We start from the raw sequence: 8,331 nt of genomic DNA on the forward strand, positions 1-8,331 counted from the left end.
TACTAGCCCCAGATGGAGTACGCTAAGCGTACGAGCTGAGTACGCCCCGCGTACTCAACATATGGGCTTTTGGGCTTGACGTTCTCGGTATTTGGCCATAGTTTAGGTTTCTAAGTTTGGGCTTTGTTGGACCATTAGACTTTTGTTTTGGACTTGGGGCTAGCATGTTGGGCTTCCTTGGATTTAGGCCCATGATGGGCTTTGGGCCTAATTTGGAAGATTGGGACATATATTGGGCTTTGGGTTGCCATTTAGGATTCAGTCCTTTTGAGTAGTTGAGTTGGGCCTTGACTTTGGGGCAAGTTAGATAAAGGGTAAAATGGTCTTTTACCCTGATTATGGGCCAAGTAACTTAGACTCTTGGTTATCGGTCGGAATCCAATTAATAATTGAATATTATTTGATATTGATAGCGCAAGGATTTTCCAGACCAGCAGTCAGAGATTCATTCGAGTGATTCAACAGCTACAGGTGAGTTTCCTCACTGTGTTTAGCACGTCGAAGGCACCAATGTCGGTCCATGTTTTTTATGTTAGGTTGCTAGATGTATGCGTGACTCTTGCATGTGTTATGTGCTTGTATGTTTACTGGGCAGGGCCCAATGTCGGGCGAGACCCAATGACTATTATGTATGCTATTTATCTTTGTGATTATTGCATGTGTTGTGTGTTTATCTGTTATGATTATATGTATGCCAGGTGGGGCCCGATGACTGAGAGATCTGTATGTCGGGTGGGGCCCATTATATATTTATTATGTATGTTATGTGGTATTTTGGGGACTTCGCTAAGCTTTGTGCTTACAGTTTTCAGTTTATATATTCAGGTACTTCTGGTTCGAAAGGGAAGAGCCTGGGATGATTGCAGTGCACACACTACCTCGTTCCGCAATTTATGATTACTCTGATGTATCGGATACACTTTGTTTTATCTTGGTTTTATGATGATGTTCGGATTACATTTTCATTAATTTAAAAATGAAAATTTTTGGTCTTAAATTTTGGGACGTTACAAATTAGTATCAAAGCCTTAGTTTGAGGAATTCGGACGTACTCTCGGGTATGTCTGAACTCAAACTGAGGATTTTGTAAAACAATTTCAAAAAAAAATGTTATATGTTAGGGTGCAAAGTCACTCTTGGATGTCATGAGTGCTTCCTCCTTTGTATGCGTGTAATGAGTTGTCTTTCCTTTATAAGGAAGTGAGTGACACTCATTTAATGTAAGGAACACTTTTGAGAGCATTAGTTTAGAGAGAGAATTATTGCAAAACCATTTGTACCCTTTCTATCAAAACTAATGAGATCTAAACCCAGATTTATTTACTCTTGTGTTCTTCATGTTCATGATTCTTGAATGATTCACTAGATCTTATCAATTCCGCATTTGTTATCATAATCAACACCTCTACAATTGGCTCAGAGCGGGTGTTCTTGATTTGATCAAGAATTTATCCATCATGACTTTCTTGATTTGGTGATTCTTCATTTGATCTTTGATTTTCGTGTTATAAAGAGTTTTTGGATTCTAGAAATCGAATTCATCCTTGATTCAATTCATAATTCGATTTTCTTCACTAGAATTCAAGTGGTTTTTTCTTTCTCGCTCTAGAAAACTCATTCAAAATCACTTTCTCTCTCTATAAAAACCCAAGATCTTATTGATTGATTCGATATGGAAGAACTAATTTGTGAATTGTGGTATGTATTAGAAGAAAGAAAATATACATATTCATACAATTATGAAGAACTTCTTTATTCTTTGGTTGTTGGATCGATCAAAAGTTCTTCAATCATCTCTTGTGGTGAAAAAGATGAATTTGGAAAGATGATTGGATATGAAATTGGTCATGAAAAGAATAAAAGTTTGTTTGATCATTTGGTTGCAACTTATCATGAAGGAAGAAGGAAAAAGAAAGAATATGAAATCATTCAAGGAATTTGTATTGATTCTTTAAAAAGACGTTTCAATGTTATTCAATTTTACGCGGATGTTCATGAAGATCATAAGGAGGTTCTTGAAGAAGTTCATCATGTTGTTGATGTTATTGAAATTCATGATAAGAAGATTCAAGTTGATTTTCAAGAATATGAAAAAGTTTTTTGCTCGATTGGAGTTCAAACCGATGATATTTTGTGATCTTGTGATTCGTTTGAAGGAATGATTCCTTATCGGAAATCGTCAATCCAAGAAATTCACAAATATCAAACTACAAAAGTTATGATCCAAACTTGTCAAGTTGAAGTTGTGGAAAGTGGGTTTGTTTATGAATTCAAATCTTCAAGATGCAAGAAGATGAAAAAGAAAAAGAAGAAGAAGATCAAACGTAAGAACAAGTGGGTTTATGCACAAAAATTGTCAAATGTTGTTGTGAAGCTGAAATCCATGAAGCAAATTTGGGTTCCAAAGCATCAATCACCAAATGTTGCATTGAATTTGAAGTCAAAACCCAAAAGTGTTGATGGTTCTTATGAAGATGTTCATAGATCGTTGAAGAACACGAAGAACGAGTTATACAACACGCATCATAGGTGGTACAATGTTTAAATTGGAGATTTTCTCGTTCCAACAAAAGAACCAAGATCTTCAACATTTGATTCGTTCGTTGCAAATGGAACTCGAATCATCAAAAAGGTATCTCAATTTCTCAAATGGATTCCAAAACGTTCATGAATTCGATTCATATTTTTCCTTTTTCATTTTTGATCGATTTGTCTCGTTGGATCAAATCCGTTTCTACCCCATTGATTGATCTAATTAATTTTTTTTAGATCAAACCTCAAAATCAAAAATCATATTCTCAAATAATTTTTTTTTTAATTTCGAAATTCACTGTTCATCAAAATGAATTGTTTTCGAAGCCCAAAACAATTCCAATCCAATACTGTTCATATTCTTATATTCAGCCCAAAATCCAATTTGTTTACTGTTCACTCAAGTTCGATTTCTATCCCAAATTAATGTTCGAACACTCCATCTGTTATTGACTTTTGGAGTCAATATTCACGATCAAACAAAAGGAAATTGATTCTTGCAAAAAATTGGAATCAGAAGTCCTTTAATTGGAGATTAAAGTCGATTTCGACTGATATTACTTGGTATAGATTGATATCGAACATGAACCTGGTTTCAATTTAGGGCTTACTTGGAATCGAACAGAAAACAGCTTGGAATCGATTGGAATCAAATGGTGTTTCCTGGGAGTCAATCGTATTGTGGTCAAGGGATAATGAAAATCGAAGGCTAGAAATTTCGACATGTGATGGTATTAGTCACGAACAAGAAATCAATTTGGAAGTTGACTTTTTGGAGTAAAAAATTAGATCGATTGATTTTGGTTATTCGCATCAGGTAGTTCGAATTTGACTGATTGGAATGGTTCAACTCGTGCATCTGGTACATCAAGTAGTTCGAATTTGACTGATTGGAATGGTTCGACTCGTGCATCTGGTGAGTTCGATATGAGAAAGTTTGTGGTTAGTATCGAAGGGTTATGATTTGATTTGTAATTGGTATGTTGATGTCGATTTTGGAAGGGCTATGATTTCGATTTGACTGACCATGTTCAAAGGTTGATACCGAGTCTTGAAATCGAAGGGTTGAGTAACAAAAAGAGAAGTCTGTGATTTGTGATGTCGATTGGGAAGATTAAACAGATTTCGAAGGCTTGATTTGAAATCAGTGATCGGTGTCGATGGTTCTTTTGATTTCAAAGTGTTAATGTCGATGGTCATTGAAATGGTATCGACTGAAATGGTTACTAATTGAGTCGACTTCGAAAGGGAAGCATGTTTGACTTGATATTGACAACTAGATGGAAAATCAAAGAATCCAAATGGGTCATATGAGAATCGACTTTGGTTCATCGATGTTGATTTCGCTTTTGATTAATTTCGAATGTTTTGTTTTTGGATCGATGTCGAGGTCAATGCTTTGATGTCGATGTTCGAAGGGCTGATATCGATAGTTTCTATTCGATTTCAAAGGATTGTTATTTTGATTTCGAAGGGTTAATTTTGTCGGCTCGAGTTGGAAAAATTGATTTTGAAAGATGTGTGTTTGGGAAATCAATTTTGGGGTCTCACTGGTTCGTTGTCGATGACCAAACAATGTTCGATAATCAATTCAGGTTCGTTAGCGAAGGGTTGGAATCAATTGATGTTCGTTAAGGAAGCGTTGTAGTTCGTTGTCGAGGTATTGTGGGTGAAAAGCGAAGGTGATTTGTCATTCGCTTTCTGTGAAATGAATTGGGAAGAAGAAAACACATAGTTTCGAATTACACCCCTGAAGTTTCTAAGAAATGGCAAAACACATCCACATTCGACATTGAAGTGAAAACAATTTGTGAAGAATGAAGATGTTTCTCATTTAGTCCTTGCAGTTTCGAAATGCTGGCAGAAACTATCCAACTTCGAAATAGGACTAACAATTCTGAGAAATGTAGAAATTTACAGTTCAGCCCCTGCAGTTAATGCGACTTAACGCTTTATGCCCAGATTCGCAATTGGGGTAGAGTATCGCATCTTAGGTTGTTTTGGGCGCAACGCGTCCCTACATAATTCTGATATTGCCAGTTTTTACCTGGATTTTCGAAATTCTTGCAACTCTCACCCAAAAGTCGAAAATTTTCACAAAAATTGGAAATTTTGCAAGACTTTTTCGTGATTGTTTTTTCATGCAAGATTTTCGTAGGATGTTTTTTTTGGCACACATCAAGGGGGAGTTTTGTGAAGATTATTCCTCAGGCGCTTCTCACCTTTAATGGGTTTTATAGTCATTTGTTGATTATAAAAAGGGAGAGAATGAAGAGTGGGTATTCGTAGCTTCTCGGGTATTCATTTGCGGATTTAAAGACCGGAGTTACTTCAAGGGGGAGTTAGTCTTGATCACACGAGCTCGTTGGATATTGAAGCCATGACATCAAATCCTAACTTTGAGGGGGGGAATGTTAAGGTGCAAAGTCACTCTTGGATGTCATGAGTGCTTCCTCGTTTTTATGTGTGTAATGAGTTGTCTTTCCTTTATAAGGAAGTGAGTGACACTCATTTAATGTAAGGAACACTTTCGAGAGCATTAGTTTAGAGAGAGAATTATTGCAAACCCATTTGTACTCTTTCTATCAAATTTAATGAGAGCTAAACCCAGATTTATTTACTCTTGTGTTCTTCATGTTCATGATTCTTGAATGATTCACTAGATCTTATCAATTCCGCATTCGTCATCATAATCAACACCTCTACATTATATAAAAAGAGTTTCTAATAAAAGAAAAAGGTGTGGTGCATGCAATCGACCAAGCTCAAGTAAGTTTTCCCAAAATACCCATACATGATTTATGATATGATTTGATTTATGAATCTATGAATCGCATGCTAGTTAGGGCTAAGGATATGCTCAGGATTTGCATGATAGAACGCTAGGAGAGATGCCTTTATATGCCTACTGTATGAGCTTGTAGACTTGTATGCTAGTACTGATCAATCAGTGATAGGATGGTCTGATTAGGTTATGCTTGATTCCGATTACTCGATGCTCGAATGTTGCTTGCTTTGTGTTTTTTAGGAGTTCTCACTAACTTCAGCTAACTAGTAAGTGAATATGTTAAGTTATATATTACGGAAACTAAATAATTTTAGAAAGTTAGGTTTTAACTCTATTAAGCATCTCTTGTCTGAGTCCGACCGTTGTAATGTGAGACCTTTCATTCGAAGAATTATCTGGTGTCAGTGATATATAATTGTATTCATAAGCTAGTTAGAGGGTGTTGGTAGGAGTTCCCTCTGCAGCTAATGGCGGAGAGTGGTGTGGTGATTGCCCTAGGAGAACCTAGGAATTGCTTTAGTGTTAGGAGCCTTGTCTTATTGAGGAGTGTATGTGTGTGGATAAGGAGTGACTTGGAGGATTCAAAGGAAACCTTGAGGAAAGTACGGATAGATGTGGAAGGTAGTATGGGCCCGTACTACTGGAAGCAGAGGATCCGTACTCGAGACAAGGAGAACTGCGATGAAACCAGGGAGCTTGTAGAGTATGAGACTCCTCAATATATATATATATATATATATATATATATATATATATATTGATGTGTATTCTAATGGTTTATATGGTCTATTTTCAGTATGGTGACTCTTCGAGGCAGATCGGTTGGTGGTTCTGGTGCTGGTGAGGGCCCAGGCTCGGGTTCTGGAGTTGGGCAGTTGGATGATCAGACGCGGGAGTTCAATTCTTCTGAGATTACCCGCATCATACTTGAGCAGACTCTTGTGATCTTTGGTACGATCAAGGAGGGTATCATGAAGGTGTTGGAGGAGTGCTTGGGCTCTTTCCTTTCTGAGATGGTGGCCTTGATTGGGGCATGTTCACTGACCTTCAGGGAGTTCTGGGCATGTGGGGCTCCGGATTACTATGGGGAGAAGGACCCGATCACGAGCATGCGTTGGTTAGCGGATGTCGCTAACGCCTTTCGCACTAGCAGTTGTCCCGATGGGGCACGGGTCAGACTTGCTTCCTGTCTTTTGAAAAGACAGAGCTTGAGACAGGTGGGAGGAGGTTGATCGCTCCGTTGGTGATGAGGTTGTTGCTTCGATGACATGGGACGATTTTACGACCAGATTCCGAGCTGAGTTCGCACCACTGATTGAGGTGCAGCGGCTGGCGAGGGAGTTTCAGGACCTACGCCAGACTACTAAGACGGTGGTGGAGATCACAGCGATGTTCCGTGAGAGGGCGATGTTGGTTCCGCAATATGTGGCGGATGAGGAGATGAAGAAGGCAAGATACCATGAGATGTTGAGGTGTGACATTCAGAAATTTGTGAGTCGATCCAGTTGCAGGACACTGTAGGATATGATTGCATGAGCCATAGAGAGGGAGATTGATCTTGAGATGGAGAGGAAGAGGAAGTCGGATCAGGCTCAAGTTTCAGGGGGATATGTCAAATCCCCATTTTTACGGACATAAAAGACCGATTTCGTTTATGCTTTTATAATAAAATCAGAGTAATCTTTCAAAGAAAAGTGTTGCGGAATTTGTTCCCAAAACAAAACATGATAAAAATTTATCAAAGCATTTCTTAAAGAAATGTATTTTCATTACATTACAAAACTTGGGATGTCATCATCGATACAGATCATAAGCATAAACCAAAAACATCATAGGCCACAAAACAAATTTTGGCCTCAAAACAACATAGGCCTTACAACATTCTATTTATTTTCTACTGGCCTAAAATCCATAATCTTTCGTCAGATCATCCAACTATGCTTTTGCCACTACCTGTAATACAAGAAACTGAGTGGGTCGGGCTGGGGAGCCTGGTGAGCATATAAGGTTTTCAACCCACAATAAATAAGTTTATTATTTTCAACAATCATTCAACCTGATAACCCGTTCCCGTTATCCTCACATTACGTCCCTAAAGCATCTATTAAAAGGGACCTCTCCTAAGGAATTTCATCGGGATGGACCCTACTGCTAAGGGGATTCCTCAGCCATATAGGTCCATAAGGAAACCATGGGGGGATGGAGTACACCGGTGAACACATCGTTCACAAACACCTACAGGTTGCGAGCCTGCTAGCGTTCCACTGGACTTCCTAGAAATGTTCGTGGTCATCATCCATACTCCGCTAGATGACTGGATCAACGTCAACATCGAGGCCTCTCTTCATTTTATTTCATCACACACCACCTATTACATCTACCCATGTTTTACCCAATATATTTGTAGATATAAAATACATATACAGCTCAGATATGAAAACGAAGTTTATTTTTTTCATACAACATAGATTTCAAGTATAAATTATCCATATATCAGGTTTAGATCTGAAAATTTCAGATCTGAAGTGAGAAAGTCTAGATCTGAAGGAAAAGGTTCAGATTTGGAAGAAAAAGTTTAGATCTGAAAGAAAAAGTTTAGATCTTAAGGAAAAGGTTCATATCTGAAAAGAAAGAGGTTCAGATCTTTCATTCAGCATAGATCCCAAGTAAACAGATAATATATATACACATAGCACGTAATTTACATAAAATACTTCATATCTATGTGTAAGATGAAAGTGACTATACACTCACCTGATAAGGAGTGATTCGGACAGCACTTCGCTTCTTAAAACAATCTTCTTTGACGAAACCGGGAGGTTTGCTTGAAAACCGGGCTCTGCACGGGCATAATTTTAAACCGAAAAACTCTTTTTCTCGGATCCTTCGGGTGCTCAGGGGCTTTCTTCTAATGCTTGAAAGGTTCCCTAGGCTTCAGGGGGTTTAGAGTGGGCTAGAGAGATGTTAGAGACAGAAAGAGAATGGTTTTGGAGTGAGTTAGTCGGCTGCCC

At 38.1% G+C, this 8,331-nt stretch overlaps 1 pseudogene; it reads left to right on the plus strand.

Moving 5' to 3' along the window:
* Positions 1-3,624, plus strand: part of LOC145158397 (uncharacterized) — a 90,431-nt pseudogene extending 86,807 nt beyond the window's left edge.
* The last annotated feature ends 4,707 nt before the right edge of the window (positions 3,625-8,331 follow it).

The sequence above is a fragment of the Lactuca virosa genome, chromosome 2, assembly GCF_052849685.1.
Source record: "Lactuca virosa cultivar CGN04683 chromosome 2, Lactuca_virosa_CGN04683_v6, whole genome shotgun sequence".
NCBI lineage: Eukaryota > Viridiplantae > Streptophyta > Magnoliopsida > Asterales > Asteraceae > Lactuca > Lactuca virosa.